Genomic DNA, 7,625 nt, shown 5'->3' with positions numbered 1-7,625 from the left:
TTCACTACCAAATGGACCTTCATTTATATCCCCCTTTTTTGTTTACTTTTGTCAGGGATGTCTATTCCATTGCCATTCATATATTGTAGGTGCATGAATTCAGCAAAGTAATCCAATATAGTTCAGCAGTCTATAATAGTAGTGGGTTATCCACATGACTGGCAATGTCAGAAGTTGTTGTCTTGAGACTTTTACAGTTCGGCATATTAATATGGCTTTACTTTTTATACCTTGTTTTTATACTTTTCTTCTGGATAGTTGAAGTCATTATTATGCTTTTGGGGCCTTGGCTGTGAAAGCGATTGCAACTTCTGCCTTTCTCCCCAGATGGCTTACTCTAGAGGGAGCCAGCCACCACAATGCAAGATGCTGAAGCCAGAGAGCTAAAGAACTGCAGCCTTCTGCCAAGAGCTGCAGACACGCCAGCCACAGTTAAGCTTTCAGGTAAGCAGTCAGCAAGTGTTGACCCTTCCTGGCCACTGCCTGGCCTCTGAGCCTGCTGTCTAGTTTTGTTAGGGAAAATGGTTGGAACACATTCAAGGCCACTTGTTTACAGTCTGTGGCTGTTTTCCCATGATACTGGGAGGACTGTGTAAATGCAACAAATAATTGTATGGTCCATATAGGCAAAAATACTTGCTATCTGGCTTTGACAGAAAAGGTTTTCAGATCCTTATTAACATTTTCTCTGCAACCTCATAAAGTATGTATGCTAAAACTGTTTAGCTAAGCCCCTGCCATAGCTAAGCCCCTGCCATACTTCAATATGTATTGACCTACAGAAACCATATGAAATAATAGATGTTTACCTTGTTTTATTTTTTATTGCAGAACTGGGGATTGAACTCAGGTCCCTGTGCTTGCTGGGCAAGCACTTATTCTACTGAGCCATCTCCCTGGCACTTACATTGTTTTAAAATAATTATCTTAAAGCAATAGAGATCAAACACATTGACTGTATATAACTGTGGAAGCTGCTTAGATGTCTCTGTGAGTCTATACTGCTTCTGTATTTGGTCCTGGTGGTGACTCAAGTCCACAGCAGAGGCAGTGTGAATGGAAAATGTGTGTGAACTGAAACCAGGAAGGCGGAGCTGACACCCAGGAGAGAGGACTGGAACGTGCACAGTCCCTCCCCACTTTAGACCTCTAACGTTAGTGGTGGGGGTGTCTGCTGGAGGTGCCAGTGGCCTTCCCTGTTGAACTTGTCACTCGGAAGCTGGAGAAACTGAAGGGTTAAGCCTCATTTAAGGAAAAGCTGAGAAGCTGTTTGAAGACTTGAAGATTAAAAATGTGATGAAGAGGATGAAACTCTTACTGCCATCCATGAGTGGCTTAGTAGATGCCAGGATAGAGCCAAACTTCAAAACATAAAGACATCAGTGGTGAGGCTGAGAGTGCAGATACTATAGCTGCCCAAGAATTTCTGGCACCTCTTTAAGAAACTATTGATGAAGGTGCTTATTTACCACAATAAGTTTTTTTTATCAGCAGAATATATTTGTTGAGAGAAAGAAAGCTCCTGTCCAAGAGAGGGACAGGAAGGGGGCCCAAGCGGGTAGTTCCCCATAAGTTTTTTTTCTAAATGTATTTTTTTAGAACAGTGTCTACAGGGTATCACTACACAGATTGGAGTCATAGTGATCCTCTTGTTTTCAGCCTCCCAAGCACTGGGATTATAGGTGTGTGCCACCAAACCCAGTCTCATTTGCTGTCTCAGTGTGCCCTAGAGGCAGGGCTGGCACTGCATGCCAGGGATTGAACCCTGATCCATGAGTTTGCCTAAGTAGGCGCTTTAATCTGCTGAGCTATCTGGCTGGTCCCCCAGTAGGTTTTTAATGTTGATGAGACAGGACTGTACTGGGAGAGGATACCAGAAGGATGTTACACCAATAAAGAAGAAAAGTTGATGAAATGAAAGCTTCTCTGAGTTTACCATTCAGGGAACCCAAGAGTCCTAAAAAGCATAGCCAAGAGCTCTCTATCTGTTCTGTGGAAGAGTAACTCCAAAGCTTGGCTTACATAGGCTGTTTTCCAGGACTAGTTTTTCCAACATTTTATTCCACATATAGAGAACTATTGTTTGGGAAAGATATCCCATTCAACATTCTTTTGCTGCTTGGCAATGTACCAATTCATCCATGGTTTTCATTCCAAAGTCAAAGCAGTGCATCTGCATCCAACCCATGGACCAAAGAATTATTGCAACTTTCAAGAAATATTATTTATGCCACACTTTCATCATGCGCTGAAGGTGACTGATGAAACAGGAACAACAACACTGACACACTTTTAAAAGACCTATAACATCTCCAAGCCATAAAAGACCTCACCTTTTCTTGGAGTGAGATTTCAGTTGTCACCATGAATTGGGTTTGGAAGAACTTTTGCTTGCAGTTAGTTCACAAATCTCATGGACTTGAGAAGATGAATGAGAAGTCCATAGAGTTCTTCAGTGACTTAGTGATCCTTTGCAAGAAGCTGGAGCTAGGCCAGCAAGACGACAACTTCACTGAACTCCTTGATGTGCAACATGGGCAACTTACTAAAGAGGGCCTGATGGAATTAGAGGCCCAGGGAAAAGATGAAAAGAGCCAAGAGGAAGACACAATTGAAAGACACCATGAGACCCACAATAGAGGAAATGGCAAGGGGTTTTTCTTTACTTGAAAGGCATCGTTAATTTCTGAGGCATTGTTCGTTTTTGAGGTCTCACTGTAGGTACAATGATACACAAAGGTTGCAGCAGTTGTTCAGAATGCCACCCAGTGCCAGGCCTCATCTGTGATGAGAGCAAAAGAGTCATTGCCCAGACATCGCTGGATCATTTTCTTAAGAGGGTAGATAGTTGAATCCACCAAAGAACGCGTGTCATCACCACTAGGTTGAGCCAGTTTCCACATGGCCCTCCATCTCCTGTTGCTGATGATCGTTCAGCTCTACACTCTCCCCTACCCTCTCTCCTCCAGCTAGTAACTCTATTCTTGTCATTTCAGTACACACAGTTCCCTCGATGTGAGTGTCACAGCACTCTGTACCACCATTTTAAGGTCACTGTGAGTAAAAATATTTTATTTATGATTTTTTTTCTAATGCTTTACATGGTATATTTGTGTCAAAAGTGTATAGTTTGACTCATTTTGTGAGACTTATAAATGAATCCAACTTATAAATGTTCTCCCACATGGAACTTGTTTGTTAGTTGGGGATTCACTGTATATTAATTCATATATGTGACCATGTTGCAAAAACTGTATGTGTAAATTTAAAAATTTAAGTATTTCTCAAGATATTTTTTCTTACATCTCATATTCTTTCCTTCTGAAATATGCCTTTTAGAATGAGTTGATTTTTTAAAATTTGCTGATTGTCTATATATGTCTTTGTTTCATGACCATCCTTTTAAAACAGTTAATTTTACTGGTACACTTTTGATATACTTAATAATCACATTCATCATAGAGGATTTGTGCCTGCACATAGTATGTATTGATTCTTTTTCTCCATTCCTGTCTCCTCTTCAACCCTTCTTCCCTACACCATTTGCAAAAGGTTTGTTTTCATTTCTCCTATTCTCTTTTTTTCTTTTCCCCTTGTTTTCTTCCCCTTTCTTTGTACTTTCAATTTGAGCATTTTCTTCCTACTTCCGAGAATCCACCATTAATTTTGGTTCTTATTTACATTTTGTGTTTCTCAAATAAGAGAAACAATGTGATATTTAAAGTTGTGTGTCTGATTTATGTTATTTAAACTTATGTTCTCAAGGTACATCTGTTTATCTAAAAATGTAAGTTTATCTTTCATTATGGCAGTGCAATACCGCATTGTATATGAAACCTACATTTTCATTATGTATTTATCCATTGGTGGACACATGGGCTATTTTCAAGACTTATCGATTAAAATCTGTGCTACTGTAAACATGGATGTTGCAAAAACTCTTAGGGGAAGATACCACGAACATGAATAGCTGGGTGGAATGGAATCTAGTTTTGGCTTTTTGAGGAATCTGCACACTGATTTCCATATTCATTGTACAATTTACACTCACACCAACAATGGAGGAGGTTTTCTTTTACTCCACAGTCTTGCTGGCATTTGTTATTGGTTGATTTCTTGATAATAGCCACTCTTTCTGGGATGAGATGGAATCACAGTGATGTTTTAATTTTCATTTCTCAAATGACCAGTGATGTTGAATATTTTTTCATGTATTTATTTGTTCTCTCTACTTTTTCATCTGAGAAGTGTCTATTGTTGTGTATGTCTAGTTTTGGGCTGGGTCTTTAAATTTGGAAGATCTGAATTAGTTCTTTATATATTCTAGATATTAGACCTTTATCTTAGGATAGCTAGAAAAATTATTTTTTTCACTTTCCAAGTTGTCTTTTTATTCTTTGGTGGTATCTTTTGCTGTGCCCTGTTTTTATCATGGTAGCTTCATAGTATAATTTCAGGTCAGGGATTTGGATGCCCCCTGTCTTGCCTGTTGCCCAGAATTATTTTTTTATTCTGGGCTTCTTCTAGCTCCAAATGAACTTTGAGATTATTTTCTGCTGTTTAGTAAAATGTAATTTAGTATTTTGGTAAAAATTGCATTAAATCTGTATATCAATTTTTGAAGTATGTTCATTTTCATTAAAGAACAAGGGATATTTTTCCATTTTTTCTTATCCTCTTTGATCACCTTCTTCAGAGTTCAGAGTTCTATAGTTTTTAATGTAAAGATGTTTCACTTCCTTCATTAGATTGATTCAGAGTAAAAGTTGCTTCCAGGAATGAGTAGAGGGTTATTGCTTCCCATTTAATTTCATTAAAGAGTTTGAAGCATATAACTTTAGATATTATCTAAAGTTCTTGTAGAATTCAGCAGTGAATCTATCAGAACTTGGGCTTTCCTTTGTTGATAGTTTTTATTTTTATTTATTTATATTTTTGTGGAACCAGGGATTGAACTCAGGCCCTTGCGCTTGCCAGGGAAGTGCTTATTCCACTGAGCCATCCCCCCAGCCCCCTGTTGATAATTTTTAAATTACTGACCAATATTGGGTTATTTATAAAATTTATATCTTTTTGGTTCAGCTTTGGTAATTCATATATACCTAGGAATCTGTCCATTTATTTTGTGTTTTCTATATTATCAGAATACAGATTCTTAGAGTAGGTGTTGATCATACGGATTTCTTCAAGATCCACTGCAATTTTACCTTTTTCATTCCTAATGACATGGGTTTGGTCCTTCTCTCTCCTCTTTTTAAAGATAGCTTGCATAAGAGGTAGTCTATTTTATTGACTCCTTCAATTCTTTCAATTATTTGGTTCTTTATATGGCTTTGTCTCAATTGCATTATTTTTTGGTCTTTATAAATCTCTCCCTTGTACACACTTTGGGTTTAAATTACTCTTCTTTTTCTGAAGTTCAACATTTGGTTATTTATTTGAGTTTACTTTGTTTTTTTTGATATGGAAACTCACTGCTTTACATTTCTCTCTTAGAATTGCCTTCATTGTTTTCCACTAAATTCCAATAGGTTGCTGTGGCATTACCACAGTAGAAGCTGTTTAATTTCTTTTTAAATTTCATCTGTGACCCATTGGTTATTCAAGAGGGTGTCACTTAATTTCCATGTGATTTTGAAATTCTTGTGGCTCCTTTTGCCATTGATTGACCGTTTCATTGTACTATGGTCTGATAACATGCAAGGGATAATGTCAATTCTTTTGCATTTAGCTAGGCATTTTCTATGATCTAGTAGGTGGTCTATCTTGAAGAAAGTCCTACGTATATCTGAGAGGAACATGTATTCTCTTATAGGGTAGAATACTCTGTAATCTACTAAGTGGAATTCTTTAAAGGTTTGGTTTGGCTCTGATATTTCTTTGTTGATTTTTTTTTGTCTAGTGATCTGTCCATTTGTGAAAGTGGAGTATTGAGACTCCCCATTATATTGTATTAGTATTGTCTGATTTTTAAAAATTTAATTAATTAATTAATTAATTAATTTGATACAGGGTCTCAGTATGCAGTTCAGACTCATAGAGATCCTCCTGTCTCAGCCTCACCAACACTGGGATTACAGGCCTGCACCACCATGCCTGATTTGGGGGCCGGCATGGCATATGGTACCTGGGGATCAAACTCAGGTCCTTGTACTTGTCATGCAGGTGCTTAGACGATCAAGCTCTCTCTAGCCCTGTCTCATTTTTTTTTTTTAAATCTATCCATGAGTGCTTATTTTGCATAGTTGAATGTGCTCGTATTTCTTTTTTCTTTGCATATATGCATTTGTGATTGTAATCTCTTCCTTTTGCATTGTTCCCTTAACACAGATATAGTGACCTTTTCTGTCTCTTCTGATCAGTCTTGGCTTGAAATCTACTTTGCCTACAAGTAGAACACCTACCCTTGCTTTCCTCAGGTTCCTATTTCATGGAGTACTGTTTCCCATGTTTTAACTTTCAGTCTGTGAATTTCTTTTTGAATTTTAACATTCTGTTCTTGTGTTGAATTTTTGGAATCTTGACAACTATATGTTTTGGTGTAACTTTTTACTGATCATGGCTAGTTGGAGACCTACATGCCTTACTTATGTGTATGTCAAATTCTTTTGCATGCTGGGAAAATTTTCTGCTATTACTTCTTTTTTTTTTTTTTTTTTTTTTTTTTTGTGGTACCAAGGATTGAACTCAGGATTCTGCGCTTGCCAGGCAAGCTCTTATTCTGCTGAGCTATCTCCCCAGCCCTGCTATTACTTCTGTGAAAAGATTTTTTATGTCCTTGTGATATCTTCTGATTTTTTATTGGTTCCAGTTAATCTTATGTTGCATCATCTAAAAACTGTTGGATTGATATCTCATGCTCCTTTGCTATTTTTAAGTGTTTCATTTGATAATCACTGACCACAAACCTATATTCTATATCTGATATTTTATCTTCACATTGATTGGTTCTGCTGTTTATACTTTCAATAGGTTTTTAAAAACCTCACAAGCATCTGTTTGAATCTGTTTTATGAAATTCAGCTTTTCTATGAATGTGTTGGACATTTATATTTCTGTGCTTTCCTAAGCTCCTGTTTTTCTTTTCAATCTGTATCTGCTAGATTCACTTACCATGTCCTTCACTGGGGTAGCCATCTCTTCAGTTATCTGTGTATTTATTTCTGATTTCTTTTCATTCATCTGCTTTGTTACTTCTGCTGCTACCATTTCCAGAAGTTCAGCTGAGTGATATGAAGGAAAGGAAGGAAACAGAAACTGAAAACAGAGAAAGACATTAGAAGCAAGGCTGAAGGACAAAGGAAGGTTACTCAAGCTTTGGGAAACTCATACAGAAGACAGAAGATCAAGAAAGAAAGAAGGAAGGAAAGAAAGAAAGAAAGAAATAGTGAGAGAGAGAGAGAGAGAGAAAGAAAGAGAGAAAGAGAAAGAACAAGGTGCTAGGATATAGCTAAGCAGCAGAGAGACTGCCTGGCAGGTGTGAGGTCCTGTATTTGATTTTGATTCCTGGTTTAAAAAAAGACAGAAAGAAAGAAAGAAGGAAAAAAGAAGAATAAAACAACCAAGATGCTCATCACCTGAGGAATGGTTGAAAAAGATGTGGTATTTTTACACAATGGAGTATT

This window comes from Octodon degus, unplaced genomic scaffold, assembly GCF_000260255.1.
Source record: "Octodon degus isolate 3935 unplaced genomic scaffold, OctDeg1.0 scaffold00038, whole genome shotgun sequence".
Taxonomy (NCBI): domain Eukaryota; kingdom Metazoa; phylum Chordata; class Mammalia; order Rodentia; family Octodontidae; genus Octodon; species Octodon degus.
Note: the sequence above shows the minus strand (reverse complement) of the source record.